At 34.7% G+C, this 8,447-nt stretch overlaps 1 pseudogene; it reads right to left on the bottom strand.

Moving 5' to 3' along the window:
* Positions 1-1,816: 1,816 nt before the first annotated feature.
* On the bottom strand, positions 1,817-6,987 carry LOC141562444 (olfactory receptor 51F1-like; annotated as a pseudogene).
* Between the last annotated feature and the right edge of the window lie 1,460 nt (positions 6,988-8,447).

The raw sequence follows: 8,447 nt of genomic DNA, 5'->3' as shown, positions 1-8,447 counted from the left end.
ATCTTGTTGATGTCCATGTCAGTGGAATATAAACACCAACAGATTACCTTATATAGAAAGAAGTGGAGGATATTTATGGCATGTGAGTTCTCTGAAAACCACACTACTTTAATGAAAGGATATTTATTACCACAGAAGTCAGAATCTAAGTCATAAACACTTTACCCATAGTGACACCCAAAATTATTGTTCTGTGAAGATAATTTCCCATTTCCCAGTGAATATAACAGAGATTTTTTTTTAAATGGAGGAGGCAGAAGTGGCTAATAACCTTATAATTTCTATAGCATTTTCAAATACTATTTCATAGTCAATGTGAAATCTTTATCCAATTACAAAGAAAATAATATGAGTATTTGTTGGACACTTCTGCTTTTTTCCTTGTGATGTCTATTAGGGATAAATGGAACATCATGAAGACAAAATCATTTTATGGGCTGCTACTTGTTACAGAAGATAAAAAGAGAAATACTACAAAAACTAGAAGAATTCTAAATTAGACTAACTGAAACATTGAGAATTGGGACACTGAGTTTAAAAAAGAGATGGTGCTTGTTTAAGAAATACAAAAGTTTATACATCTGTAGTTTTCCAAAAAAAAAAAACTCATGTCATCTCATTATGAAAACTTGTTTTGTACCAAATATTCTATGCACCTTGTAGTCCCACTCTAGGATTGCCGTTGGCAGAGAATCACAGAATTTCAAAGGAGGAAATGGAAATAAAAGTCAGCTAGACCTATCCAGTCTGGAACAAGTATTTTCACTACAACATGCCCAAGTAATAACCCACATCTTGCTTAATGTTGACTGAAGAAGAACCCACTATCTTTTGACCTGCAATTCAACTTTTAGAAAGATATGATTATGGGGATGTGTGTCCTTTATATCTTGCTGATCTTTGCCTTCCTTCCTATGTCCTCCTTTTCCAATTCTCTCTACCTTCTATTCCTTTCACTCCTGATCCTGGGTCAAGCAAAGCAAAGCAAGTCAAATCTATACACCATTTTACTACTCTGCCAATATTTGAACAACTAAACATCTGTTCTTTTTGTCTTCTCTATACTCAAGAAAGTTATCCATAGTAAGTGACACTTATTGTCATCTCTAAGAACTACTCTAAATTTAACATTAAGTAGGTCCTTTCTGTCCCTCTTTTTTAAAATAGGAACTTCATATTGGTTCTTCCAGTGTTATTGATGCCACCGAATTATTATTTAGAATCTATAAGCTTTTAAGTACTGTGATTACAAGACAATATTTGTTGATGTACCAAAAATGTGAAGTAGTGGGGCAGCTAGGTGGTGCAGTGGATAGGGCACCAACCCTGAATTCAGGAGGACCCAAGTTCAAATCTGATCTCAGACACTTAACACTTTCTAGCTGTGTGACCCTGGGCATGTCACTTTAACCCCAGCCTCAGGGAAAAAAGTGTGAAGAAGAGATTCCTTGGAGTTCTCAACAAATCATTTGTATTTCCTTGCAAAATCACCCTACCATTTGTGTTATGTCTATGTTATATTTTTGTTCCTCCATATAAGTACTGGATTGATTCTCTTCTTTATCTGACTCCAGGGCTGAAGAAGTCTCCATTAATTCTTCAGCTTTTGCTGTTTTTGACTGCAACTTCTTGATGCTATCAACAGGAGCCACATGAACAAGTATATATTCATTAAAATTCAAGTTATATTTTTCATCAATGGGTATTCACAGCCCCAAGCCTATTATCTGGGGAAATGCAGTTCATTTCTCACTATATGTAAACACACATATATTTTTATTCTACCATAACATGTCATTTTTTATCTCATCTAATCTCAACATGACATAGGAGGTGACTTTGCAAGAAGCAATTTGAGCAAAGTCCCACGAAGCTATACAGTTTTTAGACTGTAGATGACAGGGTTGAGTACAGGTGGAAGGATTAAGTAGATGTTGGACATCATTGTTTGTACAATTTTAGGAGATGCAATACACCAGAGACAGGGTAATCATGGGAATGTAGAAATTGGCAACAGCTCCAATATGGGACACACAAGTGCCTTGTGCTGCTCTGTGGGTGATGCAATACTGAGAACAGAACAGATGATCATGATTTAGGAGATGATAATATATGGTATATATATCCCTGAAGTCAAAATGAGATCAGTTAGACCCCAGAAGCTGTTAGGTCTGTTATCTGAACATGACAATTTGAGCACATCAGGGTGGTGACAGTAGGAATGGGAAAGCACATTCATTTTACAGAATGACAAGCATTTTAGCAACAAAAGTGTGGGTACCAACAGCAGTATCCTTCTCATGTGTATCACCAAAACAATCTGAAGGATTCTGGCATTAGTGAGAATGGTGTTGTATCTCAGAGGGTCACAGATAGCCATAAAACGATCAAAAGCCACGGTCACCAGAATACCAGTTTCTATGGCTGTGAATCCATGTAGAAAGAACATTTGGACAATGCAACCATCTAAGCTGATTTCTCTCAAGTCAAACCAAAGAACAATCAATGTTGTTGACATTGTGGAAACAATTAAGCCCAGATCAGCAGTGGATAGCATAGAAAGGAAATAGTACATGGGTTCATGAAGTCTCTGCTCTGTAATGATGACAAACAGGATCATGCTGTTGCCTGAAAGAGCAATAGTATAGAGACAGCAGAAAGGGATGGAGATCCAGATATGGGCTGCTTCAAGTCCTGGGATGCCAATGAGATGGAAGGTTGTAAACGGAGATGTTGCTTAAAGTCACCATTGTAGATTAGGAAGACAGCATTTATTTTCATAGAGTTCAAATTCTTCAGGAACAGAAGAGAAATTCCTTCACAATGTTTAAAAATGATATCTTGGATTTTTCACTTCAAAATTGTTTCCTTCAATGAACCAACTCATAGTCTTATTTCTTTAACAATAAAATACACCTAAAGCTGAAGGTGTACTTCAGTTATTACACTAAAGCAATGATTCCTTGATGAAAGGGTGAATGTCTGATTAAATTATTAAGCATTGATATAAAGATAAAATTCTGTATTGTCTGTTATTGTTGTTTTCTGTAAGTATTGAATTTATGAGGTCTAGATTTGGGGTACCCAAATGAAAATGAGGTCTAGTAGTGGTACAAGCAGTTTTCTGTAAAGAAATTTACAGACCTGAAAACTTGGATTGATATGGAGATTGGAAGTAAGGTTCAAATCTATTAGTAAAAAGTATTTGGTAAAGAAAAGAGGGCACTGGATACAGTATTCCAGTGGGCAGAGGCTCTTGGGGTGCCAAGCATGGTAGCTTGCACGTTTGGAACCTCTGCAAAGAGAGGGCTCCAGTCTGGCTCTTTTCTAATAGGGGGTTTGGGGTACAAGTTGAAGGGGGCTTGTGGATGAAGTCCCAGGTTGGCTCCTGGCTGGGTTTCAGCCAGGGTTAGAATTTGAATTGAAATCAATGTGTTTGGGGACTGAGATATCCCCACTTAGTAAGAAAGATAAAATTGTTTGTGCTTGGGGTAAAGTCCCCTCTCTGAGGCATAGTTGAAGAAGGTTTTCTCATTTAAGGATTTTTCAGTTTTGGGATTCCCTCTTCAGAATCAAGTAGAAATGAACTTGATTGCACTATTTACCCACTTTTGTCTTTACTCTTTATAAAAGAATATTCTTTTGTGCATGTATGTTTGTATTTACATCATGTGGACATTTGGAAAATTAGAGATTTCTTACAAGGTTGAATGTGCCTAAATCAGTCACATTTGATTTTTGAATTAAAAGTATATATATTTTTTGTTATCTTTTTTGTAAATCTTGGGGTAGAATAAAGCCTCAGGTTTGAATGTTTATAGGAATTAGTCCTTGAGAAAGTAGTACCAGTATTAGCTTTATTAGTATGTCCAATAGCAAGTAAGCTAAAAATGCATATACTTACAATTACTCACAGAGGTTAAATCAAAGTAATTCATTCAGTTGTTTAGGCTATGTGAGATATGTATAGCCTGAAAATCTCAATGGGAGTATAAACTTAAAAGAGAGATCTGAGCATGGATCTTTTCTATATTAAAAATGGGTGTGGTTACTACTGGGCTTATATCCCAAAAAAGATATTAAAGAAGGGAAAGGAACCTGTATGTGCAAAAATGTTTGAGGCAGCCCTTTTCATAGTGGCTAAAAACTGGAAATTGAATGGATATCAATTGGAGAATGGCTGAATAAATTGTGGCATATGAATGTTATGGAATATTATTGTTCTGTAAGAAATGACCAGCAGGATGAATACAGAGACTCTTGGAGTCCATGAACTGATGTTCAGTAAAATGAGCAGAACCAAAAGATTATACACTTCAACAACAATACTATATGATGATCAATTCTGATAGAGGTGGTTCTCTTCAACAATGAGAGAATCAAAATCATTTCCAATTGATCTGTAATGAATAGAACCAGCTACACCTAGTGAAAGAACACTGGGAAATGGGTACGGACCACAACATAACATTTCCACTCTTTCTTTTTGTTTTTTCTTCTCAGGTTATTTTTACCCTCTTTCTAAATCTGATCTTTCTTGTGCAGCAAGATAATTGTATAAATATGTGTACATATATTGTATTTAACATATACTTTAACATATTTAACATGAATGGGACTACCTGCTATCTAAGGGAGGGAGTGGGGGGAAGGAGGGGAAAAGTTGAAACAAAAGTTTTTGCAAGGGTCAATAATGAAAAATTACCCATGCATATGCTTTGTATATAAAAAGCTATAATAAAAATTTTTTTAAATGGGTGTGGTTGAGAAGAGGTAATTGCTACTCAAATTAGGAAAGGAAGGACACTGAGATATATTGGGGAAAATCCCTGAGTCAATTGTCAATGCCAGACTGGTTGGGGGGAGCATCGACTTTCCCTATTGGGTCAAAATCTGAGTGAGGTTTCAAATATGGACTCCTTGGGCTTCATGGGACCCACAACATTCTCAAGTATTGCAAAACTCAATTAAAATTTGACTGGGAAACATTTAACAAAATAAACAAGCTACAACTAATTATAGATAATGTTAATGTAGTTTTCTATATTAATATGCAGCCTGCACATTCTAGTGGCCTCTTTTTCTATTATTATTCAACATCTTCTAAGGCACCCTTGAAAAGATATCATCTATTTCTTAATTTAAGATTTATAGCTGAGAATAGTCTGAGGAAAGTTATGGAGGTGTGAATGTATAGAATGAGATAAATGATTGATTGTAGTATAGATTGGCTTAAGTTTAGTATGACTTGGAGTAGTATGAGGAAAGGTAGATAATCTTAGCTAGTTCTATACAGTGGAGATTGTCTAGTACTAAGCACAAGAATTTAATATTCCCTCAGTAAACAAAAGAAAAACATAGAATATTATTTTTAATAGAAGAATATCTTCAGTAGATCTTTACATAACCAAGATGGGATTATAAGGTAGAATATATTTAAGAAGAGAAAGAGTAGAGGAAACCAATATTAGAATGACAGAGATAAGACTAAAGTGTGGCAGTGAGATTTGAAAACATTGGTTCAAGAGAAATATTGTATATAAGGTGAAATAACTGGATTTTGCCAATGACAATAAAAGAATTGAAAGAAAGAGCTACATAAAAACCACCAAGATTTTGGTCACAAGAAATTTGGTGTGTAATGCTACTGGAATAAATGGGGCAGGCAGACGAAGGTAACCCATTTGAGGGGATGTGGACACTCAAGGAAGATAAGCTCAGCTACAAGTAATAAGTATGAAAGGCTGGTGGGACATCCAGGCTTAAATGTCTGAAAATAAGGTACCCATAATCTACCTTTCAGAAGGGAATTCAAGGTTTCAGATAGAGATAATAAAATTAAAAATAGGAGGTAAAATGAATTTGTCTAAAAATAAGGTATAAAACTAAAAGATAAGAGACATGATGATGAAATCATTGAAATCTCCACTTTACTTCAAAATGTTTGGAAGAGTAAGAGAATTTCATTTTTAAAGGTGACCTATTAAAGGATGATATCTTAGGAAGAGAGGATTTAATTATCATCTTCCTGCAGTTGGCTTTCAAATATTCATATGTCACCTTGATATCCCATCTGAACTCTAGTTCTACCACACTAATCAAAATCCTAAGTAATCTAAATCCTAAGTAATACTGATGATCCCTGAGGTCATGTTGAATTCAAGGAAGGTGCAACATCTTTTCCCACAGATATAAGTCCTTGGCCACTCTCCCAGATACATAGTACATAATAATAACCAAAGTTCAGAAGAATAGGTGCATATATAGGAACTGCCAATATTGGGAAAGTACAGCGCCCAGTCAAAATAATAATATGAAATATCAACAAGATAATATGCTATCCTTGCACAATTGCTTTTCCCATTTGAAAGAGCAAATTTTCTCTGTGATATATGGGTCTTATTTGCTTGAATAAACTAATAAAGTGTAGTATTGCATTTGATTCACCTAGGGTAAGCTTTTTTTTTTTTAAATTCTACTTGTTTTTCTTCACTGTCTCTTCCTGCATCCCATGCTAGTTGATGGCAACTTTATATTTGGGTACTCTTTATAGTATCTCAAGATCAATTACTTCATTGCTTTCTACTTCTATTCCCAAGCTATCAGTTCTCCATAAATTTTCATGTTTATCTTGTCCTCCCAGCCATTGAAGTTCATAAAGTAGGTCTCATCCCTAAATCTTCCCTCTCTCTTACATTTCACATCCATTTATTTTCCCAAGTTCTGAAAATCTTTTCATGCACCCTTTAGTGCCTGCTTCCTTTTCTCTATTCATGCTTATTTGATTTCACTTATCTCTATCACCTTAACTATTTTAATAAACTAAGTAGTATTCTTATCTTTAGTCTTTTTTCAATGCAAATGACTTCAAAAACCTCCAGAATATTCCTTCCTATTTCTCCTACGAAAAGATATCAGCTACTAAATTTGTATGAAAATACCTCCATGATAGATCTTCTGATCTGATTCCATAATACTATCTTTCATGTATTCTATATCCTAACTTTATTTGATTAATAACTCTTTGCTAAACTCAACAGGCCCACATCAACTTCCATGCATCTGTACAAATTGTCTTTTGTTGTTGGAATGTACTATAATCTTACCTCTGTGACTTTTTATCTTCTTTTAAGGTACTACCCTATCCACAAAATATTCCCTGATATACCTTTATTGGTGGATTTTCAGAGTTGTGCAAAATTATTTGTTTTCTCACTGATATCACCTGAGGAGAACATAAATTCTTTGAAGCTGAGCACTACATCATTTATTTCTCCCATTTATCCACAGGTGATTTGTATGTTTGTCTTTGCTTTTGTTGATTGAAATGTTTCACAGAAACAAAATCCTCAAAATGCAAATGGATTTTATAATTGGGCATTAGTGATATCCTTTGAGAGAGAAGTTTTGGATTAGTGGGAAATGAAAAGCAAATTTCAATGGAATACAATGTACATGGATGGTGAAGAAATAGAAGTAATAGTGATTTTCATGAAGTTAAAGAAGAAAAGGCCCTTTTTTCTGGAAGAGAAGTTAATAAATCTCAAATACTTTTGTTGAAACTCTGAATTATCATCTGTACCACAATATCCTGAACTGTTCTACTTTTTCTTACATATGTGGATCAAGGAAAGGACATTACATTGGAAGAACAGAAGGAACACAACAAAATTTTGAAGTCTCTAATCATCTCGTTCCATATTCTGAAAACATGAGCAATTCCCTACTGTATGCTGAATAAAATTCTACTTTCTTTTATTGCATCAAAAGCTTTCCAATTTCTTAACTCACCTTAAGAATTCCCATTTCTCAATACGTATCACTGGCACTGGTCTAACAGGATTGGCTTTTATCTTCTAAATAGGTAATGTTCTTTCCTGCTTTCATGGCTTTCCCTATCAAATCCATTTCTCCTCTAATGACTTTTTCTAATTTGCCCTTCAGAATCCAATCTATTCTTTTGAGTAGATGAAATATTATTCTTTCTAGAAAGATTTATCTAATATTTCTGATGTGTTTTCTTGTTCTTCTATAATGTCATAGTGTTTTATCATTTTCTTAAATTACGATTGTGGCAGCTAGGTAGTATACACAGTGGACAGAATCTGATGTCTAGAGTCAAAAATGCTCATCTTCCTGAGTTCAAATCTGGCCTGAAATACTTACTAGCTGTGTAATTGGGGGAAAGTATTTTTTCCCTATTTGCCCCAGTTTCCTCATTCATAAAAAATAAGCTGGAGAGGGAAATGCCAAACTGTTCTAATATTTTTGCCAAAAAGAAAAAAAAAACCCTCAAATGGAATCACAAAAGAATCTAACACAACTGAAATGACTAAGCAACAGCAGTGAACTGTAAAATCCTGAGGTGTTGGGATTATACTATACATCTTTCTTTCTTGTTAGATAAGCACAGAGTTTATATTTAGCTCTGTTCTTGTACTTGTTCT

Source organism: Sminthopsis crassicaudata, chromosome 3, assembly GCF_048593235.1.
Source record: "Sminthopsis crassicaudata isolate SCR6 chromosome 3, ASM4859323v1, whole genome shotgun sequence".
NCBI classification, from domain to species: Eukaryota; Metazoa; Chordata; class Mammalia; order Dasyuromorphia; family Dasyuridae; genus Sminthopsis; species Sminthopsis crassicaudata.
The sequence above is the reverse complement of the archived record's forward strand: the minus strand, read 5'-3'. Positions and strand labels throughout refer to the sequence as shown.